Below are 17,244 nucleotides of genomic sequence, written 5' to 3' on the forward strand. Positions count from 1 at the left end.
CTTTTAAGCAACTCTGCCAACTTCGGAGGTAGAAGAGGCGGTGCTTCCTCTTTTCGCTGACGTCAGAGTCATCGTCGTTTGTTTGTTTTTTTGTCAATGTGGAAAGCATCAACACAGGCCTAGAGCACCCCTCTTGCGGTTTAATGTGAAAATAACATGTCAAATGATAGAATGTGTTAATTATTTCCCACATAAGTCGCTCCAAAGTATAAGTCGCACCCCCTGCCAAACTATGAAAAAAACTGTGACTTATAATCCGGAAAATGCGGTACCTCTCCACAAACTGTTAACTTGTAATTCAACAAAGTGATTACTGTACAAAGTAAGATTTTGTTTTCTTTAAATTAAACCAGTATATGCTTGTTAAAAGAAAAAAAAATATTTAGGTCATACTTAATAAAGTTGACAGTGATTCCATTAGCAGCCTTGCCTCCATTTGGCGTTTAGTCGGTTTTAGCCCATGACACTGATGGCCAGACAACCATTTCCATTAGTAATCAACAATTTGACTAACATGCACAAGTACAAATATGCATTTTCAGTGTTCTTTCATTTCTACCAGAGTGCAATGGTATCTAAAGGATGATGCCTGACTCACTGTATTCAACTGACTGGTGAACAGAAGCTTGTAATGCTTCTCTTTTTTTCCTCAAATGTATGCATTAAACTGTGTTGCTCTGCTATAATGTCACATAACGGACTGAGAGCCTCATCGGTATGTCAAGATCTTGCCTGCGCATCCCGCATCACGGGGCTACACGGGTCAGATCGGTGTGTACCATTGCACTGTCATGACAAACTACCTGTGACTTTGCTTCTGAGATTGTCAGCAAGGCCAGAATTCAGTACCATGGTCAGTGACCACCTCGTGCTGAAGGAGCTGGCCATCTTTCTTGAGGAACACAAACAAATTGAAAGATTTCGAGCACATACAAATCCAAATGTCTATACAAATCCACACGGACTGCAGACGCAGAGAATTCCTGTTCTACCGACAATCCCAGCTGTGTGACTGAACGTCAACTACACCAACTTTCAGTTAATCACTGCTGAACCACTGCAACCACGTTTTTGTATTTTCATCACTTTCATTCCATTTTTACCGTTCAATCCACGAACCGGCTGCCTCTCATCTTGGCCACATATGACAGATCAGTATTTCTCTGCCTGTCGGCATCCTCTAAGTTTTCTCTTTGTTTCCCTTTGTGTTCATAATGAGGCAGTCATTAGAGACAGAGCCTCTGGGAATCCTGAAGCTCGTGTTGTAGTCTGTGTAGGTCTCTCACATGTGACCAGTTCAGCTCTAATTACGTGCTAACGGCCTATTATGCTGGAGAGGGTTTGGGATAGACTGAATTGGATAATTTCCATTCATTTCCATGAAGGACCAGAGATACTAGAGTTGTAAATGTAATCCAACCACGGCCCTCTTCACTGCTGCATCTACAGTTAAGTGATTTCCAATTACTGTATGCACATCACTTGACTGCACCTTACATTTGTTATTCCCTCTCTTTTATTGTGGCTGTTGTTGAATACGGATCCCTCTAGGAGTCTTGATGTCGAGGCTCTTTTTTTCCCCCGGATGTTCCTCGAAAACGGTCTTTTTTTCCCCCCCAGATTCCGAACTGCCATCAATCTCTGACTGCGGCACAGATGAAAGGCCAATGGAGAAAAGAAGATCATCCATATTCATGGTTACTTTCTCTCAGCACTGTGGAGGGCTTCCACACCTACCACTGGCGTCCTCATCTCTCATCTCTTTCTTTATAGCTGTGCGGCCGATCATGAGATAACAAAGCAGTTCTGCTATCAGTAGTAAAAGGCACATCTGTGAAAAAGATCTGGGTATACCGAGTGGCATCACATAGCTTTAGTGATGGCTTCAGCTGATTCCCCAAAGGAGCTCATTAAATCAACTAGTAAGGCAGGACCACCCCACCCCCTACTACAGCACCAATATTATCCACCGCATAACTGAGGGAGGAAGGACAGAGGATGATGGAGAGGTGTATAGAAGACAGACGGAACGGTATAAGGGGCAGGCAGAAATGCCACATAAAGATAGATGTGCAACCATGCATGGAGGAAAGGGACAAATAAAGGGGGCAGGGTGTAGGGGGGGGGCAAAAGGTGTGGCTTCTGGTAAATGAAGGGATGGAGAGTTTAGAATATCAGTGACGTTCGAGCTCAGATGAAAGCAATCATTAGAAGTGCCGCACATGCACAGTTCATCGAGGGAGTCTTTGTTATTCGGTAATCTGTTGGCTACGTAAAGAGCTGACAGCTGTGTTGGTGACGTCCGTCTGTGAAATGGCATCACCACGCAAATCACATTTCATACATCAATAGTCTCACCTGCCACGAGCAAAAATAGACACGCAGAAACATTACATGCCTTTACACGGACCGTCTCCCCATTTCCTGCACATTAACATGTAATTACAGGCAGCCACTCACAAGAACAATATATTACATTGCATAGGCGTCCCTTGTCAAAATTCTCGGTCCGAGTTCCGATGCAGGGGCACGTGGTCTCGGCTTCATTCGGGATTTGTCAATAAGAGGACTAAGGAGGATGGATGTTCTCTCACTAATTAAACACCGGAGTCTGTTGGGACGGAGCACCGCCAGCAGCAGTAGCAATGCCAGGCTCTCCTTACACCACCCCACGGTATTGACAGAAAGAGCATGCCTACACACGCATGCACAACTCAACAATTAAACACACACACACACACACACTGATGATTACTGTGTGAACTCCGAAGTACCTCACACACAGCTTGCTTGAACATGACAAACCCTCACTTAAAACACAAGCATATTTCCTGTATGCAACACCACCTTGGAAATAATATTCAATCTGTGTCTGCTCAATCTGCTGTTTCTGTTTCCTCTGAGACTTCATGTCAAAGGTGCATAATAGCCCACAGCCGAGGCGGTATCGTTTACTGAGCGGTATCGTTTACTGAGCACACATAATTGGATTTATTATTTATGATTTTTCATCATGATTCTTGAACTCCCATTGGAAAATATGCATTTGTTCTTATACATTAAAATTCATCAATCAAACAAAATATTTTTTCTCTTTTTCCTGAAAGGGAATTTTATTTATTGAGCAATTTTCAGTATTAAAAAAAGTCCATATTTTTTCCATAATGAATGTAATAACTTCAATATTTGTCACGTTCAATTAATACCTTTAAAAACACATTTGGCCACTTGCTGTGACAAAATCACACATCACATGTACTCATGGGTCCAGAAACAACCAATCAGCTTGTGAACATCACGTGAGCCATAGTTTATTGTTTCCTGTGAAGTCATCAAATTCATTATTTGCTGCTGAAAATGGCAAAATTAGTCATGCATCCGTTTAACCTTTTGTCACTAATCCTTCTTTTGTGGGGTTCTCTTACAAAACATTGATATACGCTTTCAGCGAAGGCAAATGTAAACCTCTGCAAACAAAAAAAGAACATATTTTTGACAACACAAGATTGGACAAGCTTTCTCAATTGAACAATTTTTAAAGATCACTATTAATTCCATGTTTGCTTTTTTTCCACTACCACCACTATTTATCATGAAAATGTGATCCAGAGATACGGTCTCCTTTTCCTTGGAAATGAAACCCATCCGCACTAACAGTCGTGGCTCTACATTTTTGCCCAGTGCCAGTCTGGGGCATAGTGTAAGTATGTGTGTGTGGGTTTTACCGAGGGCTCTATTTTTGTGCCAAGCTGGACTTTCCACAGGTAGAATTGGACATAATGGTGCGTTTCCAATGTTGTGCACCATAGTGGGATGGAACAAGCCTTCTCTCTGTCAATTTTGGTGGCATACCTTATTTGCATTAAAATCAGGTTGGAGTGCAGGATGCCCAAGTACGCCATGCTTGACATTGCAGAAACAGAAATAGACTCTGGAGTCGATGCATGACACGTCAGTGTGTGACCTCCTCCCAATAGTAATGGGGGTGCTCTAAAAATATGATAAAGATGATTGTGATTATAATTTATTCAATGAATTGATTCCTACAATAATTGAAAGGGTTGGTGCCATATTTATCAACGAAATCTGGTGACATCCACCACACACGTCTGCAAAGCACTGAATTTATCGCCTGCGCCTTGATCAAATACACCAAAATTGTGTTGCACCGCCTGCACTGCTCCACAGACTTCGGGTTAGCTTGTTTGAAATGTTCTCTACTTTTCGTCACCAAATTGCGAGATGCGCTGGGGGGGAGCGGAAGTAACTGAGGATGCGCCCGTTTTTATACCAAGGACAGATTGTCTTCTGTTATCACATATTCAGATGAGTAGGGGCAAGTAAAGTCCGTGCACCGGAAGGCCCAGAGGCACAGCAAGGCCCCAAAAACGCAACTAGGCTTGCGCTGACACAAAAGTGAAGTTACACCCATTTTTACAGAGCGCATGGGTGCCGCTCGATCAAAATAGGGCCTGAAGTGTGGGTATTTTCAAAGAGGCACACAGCTCGTTGCAGTTAGAAACTCGGGGTTCTGAAGCACTGTAAGTGTCAACACAATTGACTGGCTTCGCCACCAACCAAACCAGCTTTCTCCATTCCCTTCAGAATACACGAGATGGGCAAAATCCTTGACATGATGGAAGCATAACCTAATTTGCAGGAGTCCATGGAGAAGGTCAAAGTGCACAAAATAATTTTATGAGGAAAGCAGACTTTCATGGGCGGATGGTGTTATCGTCTGTGGAGTGTGAACTTGGAGACTGTCTTCTACTGCGATAGTACATGTCCATGCGTGGGTCCCACTGCCCCACAACAGCTTTGCCGCAGCCTGGGGTGTTATTTATATTATGACAACAGCAGTAACATAATCATGTATTCAACCAACTGATTTCTAAAAAAGATTCATAGGCTTCATCGCACACTATTGTTCTCTTTCTGAATGAAATACGATGACATCACCACACGCATGCGCATCCTGCACATCAGTCACATTCACCAGGGTCTAATCCCCAGAACTCGCTGGCCTTAACTTACTCAGGAGGCTGAGTAAGCTTACTTACCAAAGCCCCTTCGGTGGAGGAGTAAGCTCACAAGACAAATTCCACAAAATCCTGCCTGACCATTTTTCTACTACTAAGTGCTGAACAGGATTTTGGGTGATTTCACAATGGATTCATCTGTCACAGTGCAAAAGCTATTTTGTAAATTATTGAAAAGTAATTATCTTTTCTCTGTAACTGTCCAACATCATCAGAATGACGAAAAGCAAGGATTAGGGTATACAGTAGGTTATATATTTGCCGTATGGATGGATGGATGAATGCAGAGTTTGAGTAAGAAAGAGAGAGAGAGAGAGAGAGAGAGAGAGAGAGAGAGGACAGAGAGATTGATAGATAGATAGATAGATAGATAGATAGATAGATAGATGCTAGTCCTAATTAAGCAGTGTAGAACGCAGTGAGCCAAAAGCTACAAACAAAAACCCCTCTGTGTTAATCAGCCATTGAGGCAGAGCGCTCTTGGAACACGCCATCCCTACCAGAATAATGGGCCACTTTACAGGCCTCCAAGTTAGTTCACAGAATATCGAGCTGGGAAACCGCTAGCATGGGGTTCATGGGGAGGAGGGGTGATTTTAATTGTTCCCTTCGTTTTTGTTTTTCAGTCCCCTCCACTCTCTTCGCCTTTCACCCCTTTTGGTTCTGAAAGGGGGTTCTGACAAACAGGCAATGAAGGGGATTGTTGTGTGTTCCGTTGCCCAAGTGGGTGAGGTAAACAAACTAGACAGTACGCTCCATCAGCTGGATTGTGGGGATGGTGATAGGCTGAGCGGGGGGGCACAAGGCGAAGGATGATTGGTTAAGCATCGCGGGGTAAAAGGGGTGCAGGGTGATGGGGGAGAGAAGGGGAATATTAGTGGGGTATAAAGGGTGACGGTAAAGGCTCCTAGGGAGAGCGTAAAAAGGTGGTTATCCTGGAAGAAGTTGGTGTGTGTGTGTGGGGGGGGGGGGCATACATGGACGCAGGGGTCTCTCCTCCAAGTGTGGTCATTGTGTTCATTGCCACGGTTCTCATGCATGGAACCCCTTTGGCTTCCGCAAACGTCCACAAGTGATGAAGCACTCCCGTATCCGAGCAGACAAGTGGCAGCTCGGCTCTTTGCTCCCACAGCTCAAGGCCGTTAACATGCTCAAGAGCAACATTAATGCCTGCCGATGAACAAAGAAGCACACAAACCTTGTTCGCAGGCCCATTGCACATTTAATTGAGGATTTGGGAAGAAGGAGGGCTGGGTGAGGCAAGCAGGGCTAAAAAAAAACCTACCTGTATTTTTTTTTTTGATGGTCAAAAGCATTCCTTAGCATTGAAGGTTCATAATGATGAACCTTCAATGCTAAGGAATGGCTTCTTCAAATTTCAAATCTACAATGGTCAAAAGGCTACTTCCAACAAACATGAGGAGCACAGTTTTCTCCTCAGGGCGCAGTTTATTTGTCAAAAGAACATGTCGTAATACTTCTTGGTGGAAAAAAAACAAAAACACTCATCTCCTTAGATTCGAGGATGTCCATAGCGTAAGTATTCTGAATTGTGATGTTGATTTGAGTGACTCCTGTATGAACAGTGACTATATATAACGGACTGTGCTTTGCCATATCTCGACTATTCTTCAGATCAAGTCTTCTATTAGTTTTTTTTTTCATTCACTCAAGTGTCATTTCAGTCTGCACTCAAGATAAACATGTGGACAACGTCTGCTAAAGTATTACTACTGTTCATGAAGTCTTCTCTTTGTTTTGGAAAAAAAAATAAATGACTCATCTTCAATTATTATTCTTGGTTTTAACACAAAGGGTAGATTGTTCTCAGCAACTTGGTCTTTGGAGTCAGGAGGAAAAAAACAAAACAAAATGAGACCACGCCCCCTCCATTTACCCTCAACCCCTTTTACCATTCATTCTCCGAGCAATTCCGTGACTCAAACCGCTGACCTGAATTCTGATGGAGCAGGTGCCAAAGGGATGTAGCTGGTGGACAACTATTAAAGGTTGCGTCTGGTGTATTGACGTAAACACATGTTCAATCAAAATTTCTGAGTTACTCACTCATGTTGACCGTTTGGAAGTTTGCCACATTTCCCGTAAAAGTGAATTTTGTGTTTGAATCGGTATATTCCGGCTTGAAATGCAACATGAAAGGGGTAAGACTTGTGCTTCAGGAAACACTCATGTAAAAATCTCCTAGCTATTTTCATTGTATTTACAATTATGACATAATCAGAGATGAAAGTGGACTTTCCTTTCAATTCCTGAAACTATATATATATATATATACAGTATATATAGGATGTATGATATATGATTTTAACTGACTTACCAGGTTTGTCGACCTTTCTAATGTATGTAAATCTCCGTTCAAGTCCTTTTCCTCAAGCCATGACCACTTGAACGCGTTCCTAACACTCGCGTCTATTGCACGTATGTCAGCTTGCCTGTGTACCTGTTTGAATATTGCGCTGTTGCCGTACCTGGCCGATCACGTATGAATTAGTTTACACAAAACGCTATTCAAATACTTGACATTCAATGATTAATCTGTCTTTTGTGTGCACACGTGCACCCTTTGTGGCTTCCGTTCTCGCCGAAATTTTGAAATCTCCAAGATATGGCGAGGCCATAAGAATGCGAGGGGAGGGGTGTTACGTTTCCTCATGTTAGTGCCTCAACATGGCACTAACATGAGGCAATTTTCCCTCAATTTTCCAGAGGAATTTTCATGAAAATTTGAAAATCCGGAATTCTGTAAAAATCCGAAGGACTTTCATCACTGCATAATTAGCCATGTCTAAAGTTACTCACTCATTCTCAGTACGGTACGGGGATATCAAACGTTTGAATGCACAGTTGATTACCATGTTCTAATTCAAAGTTCTATGAAGATTTTGTTGACTCAAAATTATCTGGGATACACATTTTCAAAATAGTGATTTATATAAATATTTCTAGGACAATTTCATTTCCTTGCCAATTTCTTTTTTTTTTTTCCCAGCCAGAAATAATGTAATATACAGTATATCCCTTGAGGGGCAACATGGCTCAGTACTATTGTGGCCATTTCCCAACCCGTAGGTTGGTGGTTCGATCTGCAGCCACTGCAACCACGCTGAAGTGTCCTTGAGCAAGATACTGAACCCCCAGTTGCATGTCTCCGAATGTGAAATATCTCCGTGCAACTCCGCAATCGAGGCTATGATATTATTGTTCATTCTGTATTCCTTTGGATGAGGTACTGGCCACTGAGCGTTGTTAGTATTCTAATATGTCTTTGGCTTTTCCTCTGGGCTTTTGACAGTGTCAGTGTTTGTGCGGCTGCCAAGGGTCAACGCCCACTTTATGACCCGTTCACCAAGGCCCTGTGATGGACTGGCAACCTGTCCAGGGTTTAATCTGCCTTTCATCCTGTATCACTTAAAAGATTTTCCACACTGCATTCTGACCTTGCACAGATATAGAAGTCTAGAAAGAGATGAATATATTCATTGGCATTATGGAATAAGATTTTCACATATTATCTGGTCAGTTAGATAGCAGTTGTCTCATGGCAAAACTAAAGTAAAGCCTGAACCATGGCCATCAAGAGGGCTATCAGCCTCTGTGGTGAATGCTTGTGTTGTCCTGTTCCTGTGCAGTCAAACAGAAGTGAAGGGAGCCAGGCTCTTTGTTTGGTCAAGCCATGGGAAAGACCCCACTCCGTGCAGACCTCTGAGAACTAAAACACCGATTCTATAGGCGGGGACTGCATTGGCAAAATCAAAAAACAAAAACGAAGAGGGCACAGCATGGATTGGAAGATCCACACGAGGATTCCGGTGAACATAAATTCAAAGAATTTAGGCCCACGCAAATGAATACACTTAGAAATGGGGTGATATGAATGCAATATCCAAACAACCGAGAAATAAAATGAATGAGAAAACCAACTGACAGATGTCATTAGTACAGGCATGAGAAAATGAGAAGCAGGACAGACAAACATGAGGATGTTGGAGAATGAAACAAGTACCGGTAGTTGGATGCTACTTTGGCATCTTCCATGTGTTCCCAGGAGGATTACACAAGCAGCGCAAGCCACACAATGACAGGAGGAACTCCATGAATGGAAAGATGGGGCATCGATGTGGATGGTGAAATCTTGAGACTAATTTCACATGCTGTATCTTTTTTTCTTTCAATCGAGCTTTAATTTCATTATTTCCCAATTTGTTGCAAAATAAAAGTGCTGGTTGCCCCGAGGTGGGGAACATATGTTGCACCTTTATGCTTCTTGTGGTATCCTTTTACCTCACCGTGGACATTGATAAGAAGCCTCTCTGACATACATAATAAATCCACATGTGATCATTTACACAGAAAATTTCTTCCGATTTGAATGTCTGCACTTTTTTTTTTGTCTCTCCCACTTTGTCACCCACTCTTTATCACACGCATGCCAGTGTTACATCTCAGTTTTTCAGGCTGAAACATTTTATTTTCCTCAAGTTTGATTATTATTTAAAGGAAAGCTTGAGGGAAACAGCCTGAGTAAAGGCAGAAGAAACAGCTTGGTGTTGGCTTTCGTCAAGAATAAACATGTTCTTTCTCAAATGATTGTCATTAATGCATGTTTGAAGTAGACTCATTAATAATGCATGCAATGTATCGCGTAAAATATTACCCCCAAATTTATTGAGCTTCATTTGTAAAATGACATTTCGATTTTGTATGTTCCTTTTTTGTTAACTCCTATTTTTTCCTTGGTATTATTTGCTATTAGATGACTTGTGTGTTTCACTCATAGCCCCCCATGTACGTTCAACTATATATAGCCTTCACTCACACGCACACACACACACACACACACGTAAACATAAAAGTTACCCTGAGCACTGTCTACCCTAATTAAAGCATTGTTTACCCAGATGGCTGGCATTAATATGTGGATGCTCCGTAGGGTTGACATGTTCATACATATTGAGTTTATAAGCTTTGTTTATTATGGTTGATGTGACCAGCATTTGTGCATGTATAATGTATACGCGCTCACACACACACACGCGCACGCACGCACGCACGCTAATGCTGCATTTTTTTTTCTTTGATATTTAGAATTCTTGAGCTGCTAAAAGTCTTTATACTATAATTGCTGGTATCCACATCCACTTGAAATATTCACCTTTATATGACATGGCCAAAGCTTAACGTTATAACGTGAACAAATGTAAATTGTATATGAAATTGATTGACAAGCAACTAATTTTTTTCACAGTATTGTCTTTCTCCTCAACAAAGACCTGTGTTATATTTACAAAATGATCCTCAACTCCCATTGATGCGATTCTGATCAGTCACTGTGACACACAGACACACGCGCACCCACACGCACACTCAGCGATAGGACATTTGTACATCAAAATGACTCATCCCGCCTTTCAGCATGTGCCTTGGATGTCTGTGCTCATTCATGTAAGGAAGAAAATGCCACAGTACAGTCGTTTAGAGAAGTGCCTCTGGGAAAAGGACAAAACGCATTAGCTGCATGGACACTTTTCAATACAGATTCTCCCGGCAATTACACTGAACACCAGCTCCCTTCAGACTCCACCCCGTGACAAAATGGCCATGGTCCAGCCAGTATGTCTCACCGGGCAGAAGGTTTTGTTAATAATCCAGCATCCACACTGATGTCCTCCATGGACGCATCCGTCAATGTGCTGTTGTCAGAAGCGTCCGCTCACACACCCCGCGCACGTTTTCTAAATTGATGAGCCGGAGGTGATCAAGTCATGGTGCCAAGAATGCTGGTTTCCATGGTGACCCTGGTGCTGCTGTTGGGAAACTGTAATGTGCATGTGTACCCATGACTATTGTAGTGCATGCGCTTTAAAATGAAAGGGAGGCAACCACTGGCTCCTTAAGGCGGGCGGTTTTACGTTAGAAAGGTTGTGATTCTTCAGTTGTCTTTGCAGGAGCGGTTCCTTCTTCTCTCCGTTAATAAAAATGCTTGTTCAATGGAATTGTTTTGCACACACAGAAGGCTAAAAACACTGCAGGTTTCCAGTCAACGTATTTACATTTCGCGCTGATTAATTTCCTTGGCCAAGACTTAATCTTTTACCACAAACCCACATTGACCCAACTTGTTGATTATCAGAATGCTCTTCTGCAAAGACAGTGAAAGAAGTTATAAGAAGATGTACCTTGCTAAAAAGCCAAATTCCATATCGTCCCATTGCCTCCAAAACAAACAAGACTACTCGTGGATGAGGGCTGGAAGAAATCAATTTACAAACTTGCTTTACTCTTCAAATCTAACTTGGATTTAGGTGTGATGTCTAAAATGGGGTGTTGGATTTACTCAATTTGATTTTGTCAAGTGGCTGCACACAATAGAATCATCTGGATTTCCATATATTTTTCAGTAGATATAAAGTCGAACATAAAGTGATGCAAGAACAAAGTGGCAAACAGTGCACACACATTTCAACCATGCGGTGTTATTTATTCTCTGTGACAGGGCATACAAAGAGGTTAACGCGCATCAATCATCTGCAACAAATTGCTTGGAATTCTACATGCATGTCTGATCATTTTAAATTAATGAACCCAGATGGATGAAAGAGTTAACCGCGTCTCTGATGGAATTCAATGTGTCGCGCGCACCTCTACATCATAATGTGTGCGCTGCAATGAGAGAAAACCAAGCAAGAAAATTACTTGCAATAAATGCACGCCCGAATGGGATTAAATGATTCGATTATCCGATTTGTCGCGAGTGTTCTCATGCTGTTTGTTGAGCATCGCACCGTGTGTCTTTAAGAGATCAAAAGCAGCATCTTACCTTGATTGCAAACCTCAACGAAGAAAGTTTTGGGTGCACCCGCTTTGCAGGGTCTTGTTGCATCCGCGTCACGGAGGCTGAGGCAGCAAAGGCGAGCCACTGCGGTTCCACCACAGGAGCTCTTGACGGAGAGATCGTGGTGAGGGTTTTGGTCTCAGTAGAATCCGAGGAGCTGTGCAGCTAAACGAGTCCGCGGAAAGAGCTATGCCTCACCTCACCCCTCGGCGCTTGACTCCCCTTCTCGCCGCGCCCGCCCCCTCCTCTTTGTGTCCTTTCAGTGGTGTTGCCATCTCCAGTCGGTGAAAGATGCACCTTATCGCCTCCCTCCCTTTAGCTTTCTCTCTCGTGCTCTCATTTGCATATTCCATTTACGAGTTGATATACAAACGCAAACCCAAACAGAAATACTGTAAATGGTGACTCGCTCGCGGCAGGTCAGGGGCCCTCCAATAAAAGTTGCAGGCGTCCATTTTAGGATCTGCTGTCAAGGTAAAGTCCTGAACACGCGCACTGTACTACACTGCAAATCGGAGGTGTTAATTCAACGCCAGAGGTATAGTGGTTCCCAAATAGCCATAAGTGTAACCCCGGGGGGGGTTACGTGAATGCACTTCAGGGCGTAGGCGAGATTTTAAAATATAAGTGTATTTAAAAATAAGCATCTAATCAAAAAAGAAAAAAAACAGTGACAAGAATGACAAAGATCCTCAGTGAAGCACAAGCACAAGACCAAGTGTCTCACTAAAATACCTCAAAGCAAAATCTCTCGGTTAAATGGAACAATGCAATATTCAATGTTAACAGTTGGTAATTCTGTAGTTCATTTTAAAGTTATTCATAGATTTTTAATCGATATGTTTTCCCAGTTCTGCTTTTATTGAGAATGAAGTTCATGATTTCTTTTTTTAGAACAGATCTGTACTATGATCCCAAAGGAGGACACTTTATGTTGATAATTAATTTTACCTGCACAAATCTTTACTTTTCATTAAATAAGTTATCCCTTTTTTTTTGTATATTTTTTCATTTCCAAATAGTTTTACAGATACCACGACAAATAGAGTTCCAAAATTTAATAAATCAGACACTCAGTTGTAGTCTTTTTTTTTTTTTTTCCTAAAATGCTTTGCGCTGGTTTGGGAAACTTGGCTGGAAAAATATTTCACAGAAAAACAAACAAAGGTTTCGGGACGAAACATGCGATACTACTAAGCCTATTATCTGCATGATTCACCAAGTCAGCCCCAAATTCAGAAAATTCATCAAAAAAGCCACAGGGGGATAGTAAATAAATACTGTACAAATTGAAACAGGAACAAGTCTGTGTGTGGTTTGCATTTCGAGAAATGTGACAAAAGATAATTCCATTTGAACGATACAAAATACTTCAAAGCATTTTTTTTTCAACCTGAGTACTAACATTTGGGATATTGAGGGCTGTGATTATAAGTGATTGTAAGCATGTATAGCATAATTGTGTAATTGAAAGCTAAACATATTCATTAAAATAGTAAGATTATCGAGGAAAGGGTTAGAGCAGCGTACAGTTGACATTTTTTCTCTCTTTGTGACAAGAAGCTGCCATCCTGGTACAGTTGAAATTACAGGTGGTGCATACATATAAATAAAAAAAAACCACACACAAGATTGAAGTATATTGACATTGATGAATGCTCACTTCTGACTGGACTTACACTGTGAGTACAAAACACAAAGAGAAAGAGAGAGAGCGAGAGAGAAAATCCAAGAAATACCACCTTAGGACATGCTCGTTCATCGGGCGCACACAATCATTTCACCAAAACAGCTACTAACATTTTTAAGAAAATGACTGCAATGAGATGGATACTCAAAGAAATTACAGGCTATTGCTTAGTTATAATTCGTTTCACCTAACATAAAACAAACAATGGCTACCTGCCAATTATACTTGGGCAATTGTATTTTAGATCCCGTAAATATTGCACAGAAGACATTTTACAATGCACACAGGTACCACAGATGATGCTACTCTGCGCAGACCTACCTTCTGTAAGACTTTCTCAAGCTATCCTTTCAGGTACCACTGAGATGGGCTATTGAAATTGTTGATAGTTTCCATAGCAAAAGTACACAGTTGTCATTCCATTGCATTCCATTCAAATTTTATCCTGCCAGTTTCGTGGTTACAATTTACCGCACCACTCAGGGTTGAATTGTGGTTCAGGATTATGAATCAGGGTTCAGGATTGTGTTGCCTTTGTGTGGCGCTAACCGGTAAAAATAGAGCAAACAGACGTCTAATTCAAAAAGCACGGACAGATGGTGGAATGCGTCACAAACTACGATGCCAAGCAAAATGTGTCTGTGTGCGCCATTTGCATTTGCGCATCTCCATTTGGTCCAAAATGCCGCTGCTGCTGCTGCTGCTGCTGCTCGCCTCCTAACTGGAGCTTGTAAGAGGGAGCACATAACCCCAATTCTGGCTTCTCTTCACTGGCACCCACGACATTTTAGAATTAATTTTGAAATACTTCTATTTGTTTTCAAATCTTTAAATTCACCCAAGCTTGTATCTATGTTGTTTGAAGACACATCTTTATCCCTTGGCTTTCGACCCAATATGAGACTGACACCGTTCTATTGTTTTCTGGTGTCTACTGTATATGAGTATGAGTATCATTTCTTTGTGCTTTTAATTAACTTTTCACTTTCTTTTGTTGCTTTATTGTTGTTATTCAATGTTATTTGTAAAGAGTGTAGTTTCAGCTGCAGCTGTTATGAAATTTGCAACATAAATAAAGTTGTATTGTCTTGTATACGTAAATGAGGTCATATATTTGCCGGAGAGATTGACCACCTCTATGCACAGGAGCCTCATTGATCAACAACATCTAATGCACTAAAGCCAGCGCGAATAGCCACACAATAGTGACACAAATAACGCCTATCTAAAGCTACAGTATTGTAAACATGGCACCCTTCTGTGAAAGCCTCACGTGCAGACGTTGCAGCGGTCACGGAAGCAGTGACTGTAGCATGGAGAAGGCATCACCATGCAAGGTGTGCTTGTTAGCGAATACAAAGAAGGAAATATCACTTTTTGAATTTATTGAGGTTGAAATTATTTGTAGCTACAGGTTGCCATGTCAAGTAATTGTTGATATACTTAATGATATCAAGGATAAGACCGAGCCTGCCACACAAAGGATCTCATGCATTTCCATGCGTTATGAAACTGCTCTCAACGCTCCAGGTTCTTGCCTCTGGCTCTTTCCAGGCACTCATTGCTGGTGCGCCTGGCTCAGCGGCAGGGTTGCTATTGGGAATTTCAGGAAAATATATAAATTTTATGAGATATGAGACAAGTCGGTTGAGTAAAGTATCACAGGTTTATCACTAATGAATTGATTATGTTGTACTTACGACTTAAGCTAAACCTTTAGCTTTACATTGTACTTGCACTGCATTTGCATTTGTTTAATGAAATCAACTTCAAGCTTTATTTTGGGAAAGAGGGTCTTTTTTAATATGGAAATTTGAAAATAGTGATGATGGTCACTGATTTGTAAAAATAAATTTATTTTACGTGACAACTTTGAGCAAGTACCACCTCAAAATGTACATGACTCTCCAAGTACCAGCATTATGACCAACATAAAAATACACTTGCATAGTTGGCCTGTTGAGTGAAAAAGAGGAAGAGGTTTTAATCCTAAATATGTATTTGATATTATGGTAATCCTCAGTGGTCAACTGTTTAGCATGTCGGCCTCACAGTGCAGAGGTGCAGGGTTTGATTGTATGGAATTTGCATATTCTCCCGTGCCTATGTGGGTTTTCTCCAATGTATTCCAGTTTCCTCCCACTTTCCAAAAACATGCTTGGCAGGTTGAGTGGGCACTCCAAATTTTCCCGAGTTGTGAGTGTGATGGTTGTTCGTCTCTTTGTGCTCTGCAATTGGCTGGCAACTAGTTCAGGGTGTCTCCCGCCAACTGCCCGAAGACAGCTGGGATAGGCTCCAGCATTCCCGCGACCTTCGTGAGGATAAGCGGCTCGGATAATGGATGAATAAATGTAAAAGTTCAATCGAAATGGACCAGCCTGATCACCATTCCATCACAGGGCACAGGCAAACAACAATTTTCACTCACAGTTCCACCAATGGGCAGTAGAGAGTCATGCAGGTTTTGGGAATGTCGGGAGAAGCTGGAGTATTCGGAGAAAACACAAGCATACAGAGACCATGCAAACTCAACAAAGAAAGGGCAGAGCCGTATGAGATCAGATACTTTTGAATATGAAGCAGATGCACAGGCCCCACCTTGCTGTTCAGCAGTGGCATTCCGTCAGGGCCAGCAAGGCCTTCTCTGCTGGCCTAAACATTCTCAGAAAAGTAAATTTAATAAATGTACTTTTCTGAGAAAAACATAAATTTAATTTGTTATTTAATTTTCATAAATATGTAATCAAAAATTTTCTCTGTATTCTTTATGTCATATTATTTCCACTTAGTCGAGTGGAAATAATATATAAGTTACTCGTTAAAATGACTTATTTATTATGGTAGAGTTTTTAACCAATCATATTTCAGCTAGCTTGTGTTGCCAGGCAAATTAAACTTGCTCGGGGCATTGAGATTAAACAGAGCAGGCCCCTGTGCGTTGTAAGTGAAAGGGCACAGTCAGGTTGCAATAGCCAATCAGATCACAATTCTGAGACTCGTGATCTGACTCGTCTGCGTACTGCGTACACTGAATGCATACTTGATGGTTTTAAATGCTCCTGAAATTAAGTGCTGCTTGACGAGCCTATATTGTGTATGTACAGTATGTGACGTCACTGAAGGCCTAAGGTTGAAATGCACGGCCCGCCACTGCTGCTCAGTATGCCACAAATTGGAAGGCTTTCTTAACAATGAAGGATGGGTGCTTATCTTTAAAGGAATATGCAAGTACACTGATATGAAAGTGTCACCGACACATTCTGCCTGAGGTTTACAAATTGAACGCACCTCTTAAATTATCAAGCAGCTCCTGAAATAGAATGGAAATGTAATTTTATTGCCTCCTTTTGCAATACGCAAACTGAGTAATGGAAGCGGGTCAGGTTGGATGTAATTGATTTAATTTGAGCACAGAAGAATGAAATGATATGTGAATAATATGCTCCGTTTATGGTTGTGGGAATGGTGCTGCTCTGACCTGGATTCATTTGCTTCATAACACAGACGGTGTGCTTCACAGAGTGGGCAGTTTGTTTGTTTTTTTTCTTTCCTCCGAGCATTCATGTAATTCACTCTTTTTTATGAAGTATGAATAGTTGTATCAATGCAGCACTGTATGGCATTTTACACTCAGACAAACATCACACTGACCAGAATTCCCC

General features: G+C 41.5%; 1 protein-coding gene across 1 annotated transcript in view; it reads right to left on the reverse strand.

Annotated features, from left to right (window-relative positions):
* LOC147205858 (excitatory amino acid transporter 2-like) overlaps positions 1-12,085 on the reverse strand; it is a 38,600-nt gene extending 26,515 nt beyond the window's left edge. The window contains exon 1 of the mRNA XM_086108884.1: positions 11,878-12,085. The gene's annotated coding sequence lies outside the window, so the exon portion shown is untranslated. The remainder of the gene's footprint in view (positions 1-11,877) is intronic.
* Positions 12,086-17,244: the final 5,159 nt, after the last annotated feature.

Source organism: Hippocampus guttulatus, chromosome 4 (assembly GCF_054856545.1).
Source record: "Hippocampus guttulatus isolate MCC_2025c chromosome 4, RoL_Hgut_1.0, whole genome shotgun sequence".
Taxonomy (NCBI): Eukaryota; Metazoa; Chordata; class Actinopteri; order Syngnathiformes; family Syngnathidae; genus Hippocampus; species Hippocampus guttulatus.